Below are 15,046 nucleotides of genomic sequence, written 5' to 3' on the forward strand. Positions count from 1 at the left end.
AATACGCATAAATAATAAGAGATTTCTTTAAAAGGTCCTGGTTTGACAAATTGAACCTGTTAAATTTTTGTTTTGGGAATAAGTAAATGCTTTTATTTGGACCATGTTTTTTCTCCCACACTGGTTACATTTGATCAGTGCTGCACTTTAATTTATGAAAAAAATAAAAAATAATATATATGTATATATATATATATATATATATATATATATATATATATATATATATATATATATATATATATATATATATATATATATATATATATATATATATACATATATATATATATATATATATCTATTTATATATATATATATATATATATGTATATACATATATACATTGGACATACCATATATATATATATATATATATATATATATATATATATATATATATATATATATATATATATATATATATATATGGCATATCCAATGCTTTAATTAAATATATAAAGAGTATTTAATCTGATTTGTATTCACTTTCATTGTCGTTCAGATGTCCTCTGCTCCTGTCTCACCCCTCGCCCTCATCACCAGCAAAGAGAAACAGAAATAGAGAGGCAGCTCCTTCCTGCGCTCATAGCGAGAGCTCCGAAGACAGAGACAGTCACACACACATATATGACGTTTGCACCACTTGTTTCCCTTTAGGTACCACCAGATTGGACAGGAAATAAGAATTACACGGATTTCTAAGTGTTATTAAATGCGTGGGTAGCGATCGGGATGGAAATACATCAATCGGCGATGAGAAGTTGTTTTATCCGGCTGATCGTGTGAGCGCTGCTGCTGCCGGCTTCAAGCAACAAAACTCATGGTAGGTTTTATTCCCTGTATTGTTAGTGCTATATCACCGCCTTTTTCTTTTTTTATATATAACAAAAAAATGTACATATCTTCATTCGAATCTGTTTTCTGATTTAATTCCTCTGCAAATGGAGCAGAAATGGAAAAGTTTTGGGGGGTTGATTTGACTCTCAGTATGTCTCTGTTTGAGACATCACCTAATATAACGGAGTCCTTTCAGCGATCAGGCGCGCGCTGCCTGCGCACAGAATGAATGCTTCACTATGTATTCTAATCTTACTTCTCTCATTTTACTGCTATTTAAAATGTAAGGCCGTGACTGAGTAACAGATATGAACACTTTATTCTGACCAGTCATTTACTGTTGAGTGAATGGGAATAAATGAACTAGGGGTGATTTATAACAGTCTTAGATATAAGTTTCAGCTACTATTCATGAGAAACTGAGTTTCAGTCAAAACAAAAGGATTTTCTGCTGACCAATGAGAGCTTAGGAAACCTCAGGAGGCATGAAGTGGTCCTCTTTAGCCTTTGTCCAAGCAGACTCCCAGCAGACCACATAGTGTTAGGAAGCGCATGCGGGAATGACTGGGAGCAGTTCTCATAGATTTTAAAGCTAGTTATTGTTTCTCTCTAAAACACCATTCCATGATATTTTATTTTTCTCTTAGCTGCTTCTTCATTTAAATAATATTTGATTTAAATGAAACGCCCTTCTAAAAATAAACCTTTACAAATTTTGATCACAAAGATTTTTTTGGACCAGTTTATGCACAAATTCAGAAATTTGGTTTTGATTCCACTTCTCTCTTATGATTGGAAATAAAAAGTATTTTCTCCCAGGGAACATTTTTACAGAAAATTTTAATAAGGGTGGCCAGGCAATAAACAATGTACACTGAGGGGTGGTTGAAGTCGATATGCACCAAAACCTCAGGGTCAATCAACACTGTTCCAACAGGAAAATTAGCGAGCAAAACATCCATATTTTCTAAATAAAGACAAACTATACTTTCCAATAGCCTTTGCTTACAAATAGAGGAATATATTCAAACGTCCGTGCTTTCTAGATAAAAAGTATAGTGGATAAAATTCTTTCAGGTTTGAGTTTTGGGTGAAAATCTTTTCCATTGTCATTACTTACCTACTTTTATCAGTAATTATTCTGCATAAAATTTATATTTACAAATACTAATATCTACATAAATTGATCATTTAATACTTTTTAATTAAAATAATTTATCTATCATTTTACTGAAGACTCCTAGATGACTTGCAGACACACATAATTTTCTCTTTACCCCATAAAACCCAAAATCTAGTTCTGAAAAGAGCATGAATTCTGCATTTATCATCTTTAATGTTAGTATATTGATGCGCATAATTACCCACAGTGTTTCTGTTGTCAGGTAATTGATAATATATGAAAAATTAAAATGTTTTGCCACCATCTGTATTAGAGGGAAATAAATGGTAGGGGTGGCCACAGGGTTGTCAATGATTGGCTAAGGGGGCCAGGGGTGGCCATGGCCCCCCATCTAGCTCCGCCACTGCGTTTTACAAAGTTAAATTGGTGCAATTTAATCCCTTAACTGCATTTGCATTTCTTTTTTATGTTTCTAAATATTTTGAGTCATTTTTATGAAACTCTTCCAATGAATGTGATTTTATTACCTGATATATCTAGTCATCATTTCATTTACGAACTGTATTTTCAACAAACCACAAAGTGTTCCAGGATCTGCTGGGTTATACAGAACATTGATATAAGAATGATATAAGAACCTCTGTTTATAACCACTGAGATAAAGACAAGTTTAAAATTGTCCATGTAAACTATTTTCTCTCTAAACAGCCCACGTCCCTCAGTGGAGCTTCTCCTTCCTCGTTCTAAAGATGGGCTTCATTCAGGAAAGCAGCTAAAGAAAATACTGAACAATGAATATATAACTAAGGTCTCAAAGATGCATCATTTACCTTTTTGTAGAGTAGAAATTCTGCAGATTTACTGTTCCTGTTGAGCTTAGTTTTCATACACTAAAGCCCTTTAGTAGGCGACCTCAGGAAAACACTGTTGTCACAAATCTTTGACATTTGCAAATAACTTCAGCAAATAGCCAGAGACCTTCTGGAAACACAATTTTTGTCTGTCACCACCGATTTTTGGTTACATTTGGGTTTGAACTTTCACAAGACTATTAGACTTGCACCGGTCAATTGGCAGTGCTCAGAAATCAACCGATTTACATGATTGGTGACTGGACGTTCATTATGAAGACCTCTGATTTTAAGCTCCAATCATTGTGTTGTTGATGACTTTTTTCTGAGCGGACATGCGTCTTTCTCCCATGCTTGGTCCATGTTTGTTTTGGTCAGAGTACCCAAAAGAGGGACAAATCACCCTGAAAACAGAGGGAAGAGGAGATAGTAGCTCAGATAGTAGCAGTGGGGAGAACATAGGGAGCGAAAGAACTATAACCGGGTGCCAGCCATGCCGCCCTCTGCAGCAGAGAAACCAGAGTTGTAGATCACTGGGCAGACAGTGCACCAGAGCAGACAGATAAGTCAGATCAAGAGGAGAGTGGAGGAGCACAGCGCAATAGATCCATGACGAAACAGCTCCTGGAAGGGGAGGAGCTATAGCTGACCGAGGCCAGATAGGCTAACTGCGGAGCATCTAAGGAGCACAGTGGGGGATTGAATAGATCTGCCAGGAAAAAAGGATGCTGATTGTGGGGCAGAGGCTACTGTTGACTGGGAGTAGGACAGTGGTATTTTGGAGAAGCCCTCCATGGAGAATGAGCAGTGAAAGCCTACGGATAGCCGAGGCTAGCCTCTAGAGGCTAACTGCCAGAGGTGGAAGGGTAACAACGGAGGATTAGAGAAGCCTGCAGGCTTACATTGTGATGGAGGGGAAGGGGACTGATTTTAAGCACCAGTCATCAACAAAACAATGACCGGTGCTTAAAATCGGTGGTCTTCACGCTGGAGGTAGGATGATGAAACAGTCCTTCTAGGGCTAAATTAAAACAGCTTTATTAAAAGCCGCCTACAGACCTCTTAAGAGCATTCCTGCTTCATCCTTTGTCTACATTATTTTCTCTATCTCGCATTTTAATGAAAAAAAGCTTGTCTTACCTGCCACCTTCACGAAAGCAGCAGTGAGTTCATGATACTTTCTCATCTCCTATATTTTTGATACTTAATGATACAATGTCAATGTACATGAGACAGCAGCTGAAGAATTTATGGATTTGATACTGTCATCGGCGATCGACGGATACTGATTTTGTGATTGGAGAGCGGCTCCCAAAATCCTGCCTGGTGCATGTTTAGTATTAAAATAATGTATATGTTTTTATCTAGACATCTAGTAGTTGCATTTGTACCAGCAAAGTCATTTACCTGTTGGAAGGTGAACCCCTCTTCTACTCTCTGGTCCAGTTCAGTTTTACTATAACATGTCTTCATTATTATTCTGTATTTTGCTCCACTCATTTTTCTATAAAAGAGCTTTCCTTCCCCTGCACACGAAAGTCTCCACACCATGATCCCACACCATGTGTCAATGTTAGGGTAATTTTTAACATGAAATGTGGAGTTTTGCATATAGACAAAAGAAATACAATATAGTTTTAGCACACCAGATCATCTTCTTCCACTTGTTTGATGCAGGTGGGACTCTACAGGGCTTTTGATGAACATCTTGACAGTCAGACAAAAGAGTTGTCGTGTCAACAGCTTTTCTGCTGCTCCTACAGAGTTTTCAGGGACCTCTTGCATGCACCTCTGATAAGGACACTTATGTAGTCTGTATACATTTAGTTGGATGGGTATTTCTTATAGGATCTGTGGTTGTGCTTTTTTGTTTTTATTTTGATGAACTGAGGAGGTCAAAATGCACATACTCCCCTTATTGAAATTTAAACCAATCCAGCATTTAAAGACTATATACACTGTGGCATAAAATTACTCCTCACAAGGGATTTGTCTGCATGTGTGATGTCTTGTGCCTGTTACTTCCTACAAGTTGATAAAGACTGTGTACAGAGCTGAGACACACACAGTAGGCGTTCCAAATGTGGTAGGGATTCTCTCCATCGCTGAAATATATAATTATACAAAGAGTGGGATGGGTGATTAGGAAGATTTAGACAGGGCCTAGCGTGCGTGGTCTCCAGCTGGTACACTCTAGTTCTGCTCCTGGTCATCTCATTTCTCTGATTTCTGTGAAGCGAGAAAGTGCGTCTGATTAATTTTCCTACTTACAAAAGCAGAGCTGCTTCACCTTTTGCCCAGCAGTGATTTAGGTGCAGTATTCTTTAAAAGAAGATGATGAAGCATTCATTCATGAAAAACAGGAAGAATTTTGAATAAATAAAGTCTGGTTTACCATTTGCGTCGGTTCTGAGTTTCTCGGCCAGACTTTTACTGCATGTAAAATTGATAGCAGTATTTAGGCTACCTTTCTGTTTCTTTTTTTAGGCACATATGATAGCTCTTGCAGGGATGAACCAGCTGTTTTGTAGTAATTACTGGAGCACAGAGATTGAAAGCCTTTGTTATAAAAATATTTGCAAGAGATTTCTCAGGGGGAAAATATTCAGTTAAAAGAAACAGAGGGGGATGTTCAGGGTTCCTATGCAGTTTATAGAACTGCATGATAAAGAACCACTATATTCTAGATGTGTATGCAGTTGGAATGGAATATTTGGAAAAGATAAAAATATTTTACATCCCATGATTTTGGGAAAATAACATTTTTAAGTTCACTTAATCAAGAAAACTAAGATTATTCTGCATTAAATAAATCTGAAGAGAAATGTCCATATGTGACACAGAGATGTCAATAGATATGAAATATTTCTGTGGCTTTGAACAAAAGCTACAGGCTTGATTAGTCAAAATTAAAAGGTAAATTAAAGATTTCAATAGTGAAACATGGTTTTTGGACTTTAAATGGGTTCTTCTGTCTAAGACAACTTGCATTTGAATCACCGTAGCATCCAGCATCAACAACACATTTAAATAATACACTGCTTTATTCAATATGCCTTCATTTTCCTCCAGACAAATGCCATAAGTCTTGAAATAAGTAGTGCACTGATTTATTCAACTCAGCCACAGATTAGAAGCTGTAATAAACACTGTGTGTGACCTTGCTACTGGTGCAAAGCTCGGTTTGCCCCACATTTCTTTCTCCAATGTGAGCTCAGAGGCCTTTCTTGAAAATTTAACATCATCATTCCATCGTATAAGAAAGCCTCTAACCAGAGGCGTATGGATTGTAGCCCCAGTCTGATTACTCTCATTTAGCACCTTTTTTATTTATTGTTCCTCCTTTTTTTTAGCCTGAGAGCCTGAAGCGACCATTTGTGTTTGTCAAATGAAGCATCTGACCTCACGGTTAGGGGCTTTTTTATCCCAGCATCTGCTCCAGCAGGCCGAGTCATTGATTCACTTGGGGATTACTCAACAGGGCACACATGACTGTCCCTTTACCTCCAAACAGTTTTTAGATTTTCAGTTAACTCACATTGGTGTGTTTCAAATGTTTCAGATCAGGTAATACTGACATGTTCATACAACATTCTTACAGCAGGAAATAAACAGGTTTAACTCTACTGGTTTGGTCAAGCAAGAGGTGGAGTTTAGATAGGAATCTGGCTTTGGTAACTGTTTTACTCTTGTAGCCAGTGGCGGCTGGTGAAAAATATTTTTGGTGGGGCTGATATAGCCTAGTGTATGTCTCCAACTAATCCGGAATAAGAATTCAAATAAACAATTGGACAATACATACAATTTAACAGTAATGATTTAATTTACTATATAATAACAATAACAGTGATGATTTGGGTCACTGTGACGGGGTTCTTTGGCCTCCAAGAATCCAGTCTCAGTCGGGTTACCGGTGTTGGTGATTTATTGAGCTCAAAAACTCAAAACAGGGTGCAAAAGAAACTAAACATACAAGATACTCTGGGCCTCAGCCTCCCTCCAGTTACCAGCAATGTAACAAAGAAACAGAAAACAAAAATTGCCGCTTTTCTTCCCACAGCCCTCATTAAATTGTTTAAGCCCCTACCCTCAGGCTCTCTTATTTCTGATTTCTTCTCATTAATCAGTTTTGTCCATATATTACCTCCACAAACAATTGATGTACAAAAACAAATAATTTTTACAACTTAATTCTTTTACACAGATTCATTGACTTATTCAATTACACCAAACTGGGTTTGAACCCAGCAAAGACGCAGCCAGACTGAAGATGACAAGTCCCCGTAGCATAAACACGTACACACCCACACCCCCCACACACACACACACACACCCACACACACACACACACACACACACACACACACACACACACACACACACACACACACACACACACACACACACACACACACACACACACACACACACACACGCACACACACACACACATGGCTAACCCCACTGAAATATTAAGTGTGCACCCTCAATACGCCAGCAGGTAATCAGGAACAGCTTGTGTGTTTTAAGTTCATGGAGCTACTGGTCTCGGCGCGAGTGTATTGGTCCTCACAAACACAGTATAACAGGAATGTGTGTGTGGCGCGCAAAGTTAGAGAGGTTGTTTTAAGCGACGAGGTGGATTCGTCACAGTCACAATAACCATGACATGAAATGTTCATATCCTACAACAGGGATATTCTTCTGGCAAACGGGTAGATAAATAAGGATCTCACCGAATTTGGTGGAAGTTGCATCTCGGTCGTTACATTCGCCATCTTCCCTCTAACTGTCTGCACCTGCGCTTGGGTTCAGAAGCCTGTTAAAGCGCAGTATTTTCAGCGCCCCAATACCATAAAGTTCCGAGACGCTGATTGGCCATTAAATTCACCTAGCAATAGTACATGATTGACAGATTCTCTGCAAATGTGGGTCAGTTCAATCAGCGCCCCCAGAACAGAGACGGTAGGAGTCTGTCTGTGGAAATCCACAAATTAATGACAGTAGATAGGGAAATGTAGTTTATATAATTTGTTTTGCTTATAGGTACACAGTCTAGAGAGTAAAACTGACATTTATGAGTTAATTTCTAAAAATATATTTTACGTTTCTCTCTTCTTATCAGGGAGGGCGGTGCCCCAGCGCCCCCTATGGGCCGGCCGCCACTGCTTGTAGCCATATTTTATATTTGCTTTATCAAATATAATGCTGGACAAACTACAGTAGGTGCAATTCTTGAAGACAGCTTAAGACAGTATGCCCATAATTCTTTAATCACTTTACTGTCTATGAATTAAACAAGGGATGTGTTTTCAATTGTTTGTACTTAGGGGAATCTGAATAAAGTGGGCAAAATATATGAAAATGTAAATATGTTAGTGTGCAAGGTGATTGGTCGGCATGCTTTCTTGATTTGATCAAATGTAGTCTCCTTGAATCCAGATCATAGGAGGTTTTACTGTGGTCTTTGTTGCCCATTTCAAAGCTGGAGCCGATGTCTGTACCTGTAGCTGCAGATAGGTGTGAGGAAAGCTTCATTTGGATGACTTTCAGAGGAAAACCAGGACACTCTTTCACATTTTTCTCAACATTAGTTAGAAAACAATTCTAAGATACACTAAAGGATAACCCAAACATCCAATTCAACCCCCCAAAAGCACCTGAATTGTTACTTAAAGGTATAGTGGAGGATTATTTTTCTGGGTGGATCATCAAAATAAGTGGTCCTCCCAATTGTCAATCATTCCTGAGATATGTTTACGTAAGGCCATCATACGTGGTTATCCCCATTTTCACTTACTGATGGTGAGTCTGACAAAGTGAAAAAATTGCAAATCTTCTTATGGAAAGTAAGCTTGTATGAGCGACGCAAACAGCTTTTAAACAGAGCTTGCACAAGGAGAAATGGGCTTGTGCATGCTCTTGCACGCATTTAACAGTCACTTCCTCTCAGGTGCGGGTACTGGGTTGTGCATGTGCTTTTTTTTTTTAAGTGTGGAGGGCGGGTCTTTTCAAAAACTTATGAAAAATCCTCCACAATACCTTTAACTATTTCACAATATTTTTTTTTTAAAGGTGTTTTACTGAAATGTTATCGATCACTGGATTTTAAGCTCTCTCTGTGAGTTATTTTCTGTGTGTTGAGAACTGCTTGGTCTTTAGATCTTAAAATGAATCACCTAAAAATACATTTCAGTGCGATTAAATGCCTCGTTTCAGTTGACAGTTGCCGGTAACTTGTTGCAATCCCCTAAATAGTAGTTCTAAACACACATTACTTAAAACAGGTGTTTTCTTATTTTTCCCCAGAAGAGTGGCTTAGAGAGAAGTTCTAACATGTCAAGTCATTAATGAACAACACAAATGTAATAAAGGTAAAGATTTGATTTCTCATTGGATCAAGTTAGGTTGCCAGTTGCCCCTGATACCCTAAACTCAAAATGATTTATTACATTAATCAAAACAAACAACTAAAATTGTCTTTTTAATGTATATCAAAGAATCAAAACAATAGATATTGGCACATTTTGTGCTTAAATAGTTTTTTCAAAGGATAAGGAAAATATGCTTTTATTAATATATACCGGTAGGGATAATCTCATATTTGGTTTATAAAATCTACTGCAAAAGAACATGAAGCAGATTTTTGTTTTTTATATGAAATATGCCATAAAAAGATCAGTCATTATTAGATTCTACCAGATAAATAAAAAAACAAAAAACTATAACAGGTCCATTAAGCTAGATTTATTTTTGTGATCACAATAAAATGTATATTGTTGCAACTATGTTCCAATAGGCCAGATTTATACATCATGCTCAGTCTTGGTCAGACACTGTTGAACACATTGCAGGGTGGATGATTGCAAACACAAACAGCCACTGAAGTCTGCTAGAAATAGCCTTATGTTACGTGGTTTACTATGGTCTGCACATCAAGCTGTGAACTCTAGCACGCTCTCCTTTACAGTGGAAAAAAAACTCTTTTACTGAACCAGTGCTGCTCAAATGCTTACAGGCATCCACTGTGTCTCGCTAAGTTCACCACAACCACAATGCAATGGAAAACAACTAAAGAACAGCTTTCTTCCTGCGATCGTCCCGAGTAAAGGCCACTGAAAGCCACAGAATGTGACCCTAAGATGTGAAAGTTTTGAAAACCAATGCCCCATATGAAACAGCACCCAAGTGCCTTATTTGATTGTAAATGGAAACATCGTTTGTATGATTTAAGCTTGTAGTTATCAACCATATTTTTTTGCACACTCTTTCAAAGTCTTTAATTCATATTCAAATTTCCACATTTCATCATAATATTGACAGATCAACTCCACATACAGTGGTGCATATTTATGTTTCTAGAAAAAGAGTAATGCATGGTTTTTCAACATTTTTATAGAGAAAATATGTAAAGTGAGGTGTTGATTTGTATTCAGACACCCTAAATCAATACTTTCTAAGCTGCTATTAGAGCTGTAAGTTTTTTGGGGTGTGTCTCTATGAACTTTATACATCTGAAAACTGACAAATGGAAAAAAAAAAATTTCAATTGATAGGAATACTTTTGCAAAGCATTGCAGTTTTCTCTTTTACTGATCTGTGTTTAGGAATCCAAAATAGTGCATTTCAGAGTAATTGATGATGCTAAATTGACTGATAGTTTGTCTTGCGTGTCATTGTGATGGACTGGCCATGTGCCCAGGCTCTACCGTGCTGTTTTGTCCCCGTGCGGCTAGCACATGCTCCAGTCGCCTCTCAACCTTGAGCAGGACAAAACAGGCTCAAACTGAGGAGCGACGGATAAACTGTTAAGTAGGAATGTGGGAATTTCCATTGTTAAAAGTAATAATTAAAAGCTTTGACTTTTTTTTTTCTAAAAATAAGCAATTTGGAGACAAAACGTTGAGTTTAAAAATCCATGAGGAAAACTGCAAAGCTATTATGAACTCTACAATTCAATCAGAATGAAATCCTGGAAAATATTAAAAACATTTTTATTTGTGCAGCATTGTTAATATGTAGGACAGGTCTGCTCTTGTCCCAGCCTGCTGTAGCTACAGTTTCACACGTGTCAGAAGTGGCCTCTTATTGCACACAGTTTCACAGCTTTTTTGTTTTTTAGCAAATCGAAAGCAGGCTCTCGTTTTACACCGAATGATGCTGAGGATGATATCTGACTGCTCTCTGTCTCAGCATGAAGTGGGGGTTTGAGCATGAAGGAAACAATGTGTGCAGGGCATCCATGATGGATGGCTCTTCCAGTGAAGTTAGCATTATTTATTCCTGATGAGAGCTGTGGATCACTGCCGGGGATTTATGTAGTTTTGGATGAGCGACCACTCTAGAAGGTGTTGTCTGTATGAAGTAACAGGCTGGAGCTGTTTGTCATTGAGACTGATGAGCTTCCTGTGATTAAGCTACCACACTGAAACATTTATCAGCTTTATGGGGTGCGTCACTTGGAATCATTTTTGTTTTAGCTTTCAACTGGGATATTTATACATTTTATTTGCTGTTGAAAACAGTTTCAAATAGAATTTCCAACTCATATTTGATGAACACGTGATTTTGTGCATTGGAATAGCAAAACATTCATTATTTGTGTTATATATGGCAACATATTTAAAAGAGGAACTACATCATATAAAGTAAGAATACAATCTGAGACCTTTTAAGAACGGTTGCTCAGTAAAACAGCAATAGTGCGCAATTGGGATGCACTACTGGGCTTTTGAGGTGCTGAGTAAGGGTGGTAAATCTCACAAAACCACAGTGCCAAGGTTTGGGGTCATTGCTCATGCTAACGATGCATGCAAAACCAAACTGTTTTTTCGTCCCTTACCATCTGTGCCCAGTTGTGTCTCATACATGCAACTTGGCGACTGGCTACAGGCCCCTTCTGTTTGTAGTTTGATTTATGGCATTGAAGATTTGTATAGGCTGAGTTTTTCACAGCATGGGTGTAACCATATAAAACTTCTGTATTATGCAAAGTGTGTACGAATTCATTACAGTTATTAAAATTGTGGCGTTTGTGTTAAAATATGTAGCAATGATAAATATTTCAAGCATAAACTAATGTATTGACATTTAAATAGGCTGGGAAGGTTGGACCCACAGCTCTTAAAAAAGCGAGCTGGATTTGAACTGGTTTAAGGTTCAGTCTAGAATTTGACTTGGAAATTTTGAAGCAAGTATTGCAAAAGATATAGAGTGATAAAACCTAAAGCTCTTACAATTCCCTTGATCATGGTGTGTTTGGAGAATGGTTACGGATTTACAAAAACCTTTACTGTGGTTATACAAAACTCTATATTCATCAAAGCTCAAGCACAAAATCACAATTTCTTTATCTTACTTTGCTCTAACAATGAATGTGTGTTTACACCATGATGTCGCTGCTCATATAGAATAAAACAGAATTCAACTTTATAGTCATTACACTGTCACAGGTACAAAGCAATTAAGTATAGTTTGATTCTATCCAGAAGTGCTATACAGGATATAAATATTTACAGGAAGGTTAGGATATGGATTTTATATGTATATATATATATATATATATATATATATATATATATATATATATATATATATATATATATCGCGATTAATCGCATCAATGCCTGAGTTAACTCGCGATTAATCGCATTTTAATCGCAATTTTTTTTTCTGATTGAAAATCATTTAAATACTCTCGATGACATTCAAAAAATACATACAGGCTAGGTTTGTGCCAATGTTCTTTTTTTAAAATGAAAACAGGTCACAGACACTGATTTATGCCATAGAAACATATGGCAAGAAGATGGGGAGGCATGTAGCAAAAAATAACAAATATGTAGCCAAAAAAAAGCCCCTGAAAACAGGCTGATGTAAAAGACAGTCTTTACAGTTAATACAGTCTTTTGAACAAAGACAAGCATTTTACCCTACTGCTATAAAATGTAGTAGAGTTAACATTAGATGTTAATTAACCAAGATAATAATGAACAATTTTCAATCAATACATCAAAATCAATAGACTGACATCACTAGATGGAGGTAGTCTATGCTCTAGAAAGTTACTTTTCAGCCTCTTAACAAAAATGAGAACACACACACACCCACCCACCCACACACACACAGACACACACACGATACCGACCTGTGGCGTACACAGACAGCAAGAGTGCCGTAGCAGATTCCATTTCACCTCAGTAATCTGTTTTCTCAGCATATTTCAGGTTGCTACTAGTTACCAGACACTCAACTTGTTTGTTGGTGGTGGGGCTTAAAGAAAAGGCACTAGCGCTACCCAGTGTATGAGCGTCTTTTTTCCTTGAGGAGCTCCGCTCTTGAAGCCTATGGAAAATGCATAGACTGGGGGAAAATAGCCCCGCCTTCCTGCAGGCTGCAGCGGGATGTACTTGGAAAATTTTACCATAAAACCACATAGCGTTAATCTCACGTTAAAAAAATTATCGCCGTTAAAATGGCCTCGCGTTAACGCGATAATAACGCGATAATTTTGACAGCACTAATATAAATATATACATATATATATATATATATATATATATATATATATATATATATATATATATATATATATATATATATATATCAGGGCTGCAACAACGAATCGATAAAATTGATAAAAATCGACTTTTAAAAGCGTTGGCAACGAATTTCATCATCGTTTAGTTGTGTCGCACGATTAATGCGTCATCCGCCGCCGCCGTCATCACATCCACTTGACTAAAACGGGGGAAGAAAAAAAAATACGGCAGAGCAAGCCAGCGCCGCAGGTGCAGTGTTGCCAACTCAGCGACTTTTCAGACCCCTCCAGCGACTATTTTTCAAAAAAGCGACTAGCGACAAATCTGGCGACTTTTTACGGTGTCACTGGCGGCTTTTGGAGACTCTTACGTGAAAGCATGTATCGTTCCTACTCTGCCGTGGGGCGCCTCCCCCACCCCAACCGCGTTTTCCCGCAGGAGTCCCTCTCAGCGCTGCAGTCAGAGCCTCACCGTCCAGACTGCAAATGAAGCGCGCATGCGCCGGGATTGACGGCGCAAATTTATCACAATAATTAAAATAGCCTGTGCTTTGTAAAGTGAAAAAAGTCGTAACATGCAACTTTTGTCAAAACAAATTAACATGGCACGGAACCACCATGTTCGTTTTGTTTTAAAGTGGGGAAACGTAACGTTAGTTTCTCAGGTAGCTCATCTGATGCTTTCCTTACCTTGTTAGTAGTTTACAGACAGTGATAAGGTTGGCTACTTATTTTACTTTTAATTTCATTTGAATTAGCTTAAACAGCGTATATATTTACTTTATATATAAATTAACTTGCATATTATGTGGGCAAGGCTTTTAAAGTTTAAATCTTCTGGCAAAAATAAAGTAAAGATCCTGCAATTTATGTAAGTAAAGCAGAATAAAATCCAGCAAGATCAGTAATATGTCAATTAATTATATTCCACATTCCCATGTAAATATCTGTCTTTGGAGGATGTGTTTTTTAGCACCCCTAGTTCTCTCATTTTTATTCCAAATACAATTTATAATTTGAATCACAGGGCTATTTTTATCTCTATGGTTAAGTATTTTCTCAAGTAGCAACTTTAACTGCTATACTTTCCTGTCTTAAAAGGCAGAACTCTTCTAGTCTAAAAAAACCTAATTTGTTGAAATGGGGGGACCTATTGTTTGAAGCCCTTAGGGGCTTTTAAAAACAAAAATTTCTTTTTTTGCACTTTATGAAACAAAATACCCTATATTTTGTGGATGTACAGCTACATTTCTCATGTAAGTTTGCGTAGTTTTAACACAAACATTTATTTTTCATATTGCACCAGTACAGTTAATGAGCAACCTGTACTTGTGTGCTTGTTTGTTCTGTCTAAAATGTTTATTTTGGAATAAAGAGGTTAATATAAAAAATATTTTTTGTACGATTCATCGATTAATCGGAAAAATAATCGATTTTTAAAATAATCGTTAGTTGCAGCCCTAATATATATATATATATATATATATATATATATATATATATATATATATATATATATATATATATATATATATATATATATATATATATATATATATAGAGGGGTTATAATACAGGATAAATAATGACAGATAATAGCAGATAAAAGACTTACAGATTGTGAATATTTTTTGATTATCCCTAGGGCTGGACAATAGGACCTTTTTAAATTGAGTCGCAAGTTTTTCTGAT

General features: G+C 37.0%; 1 protein-coding gene across 1 annotated transcript in view; it reads left to right on the forward strand.

The window, feature by feature from the left end:
• Positions 1–565: 565 nt before the first annotated feature.
• Positions 566–15,046, forward strand: part of LOC119776011 (carbohydrate sulfotransferase 15-like) — a 56,269-nt gene continuing 41,788 nt past the window's right edge. Inside the window, exon 1 of the mRNA XM_038274202.1 lies at positions 566–826. The gene's annotated coding sequence lies outside the window, so the exon portion shown is untranslated. The remainder of the gene's footprint in view (positions 827–15,046) is intronic.

The sequence above is a fragment of the Cyprinodon tularosa genome, unplaced genomic scaffold (genome assembly GCF_016077235.1).
Source record: "Cyprinodon tularosa strain WSP-4 unplaced genomic scaffold, ASM1607723v1 ctg90, whole genome shotgun sequence".
In the NCBI taxonomy this organism is placed as follows: domain Eukaryota; kingdom Metazoa; phylum Chordata; class Actinopteri; order Cyprinodontiformes; family Cyprinodontidae; genus Cyprinodon; species Cyprinodon tularosa.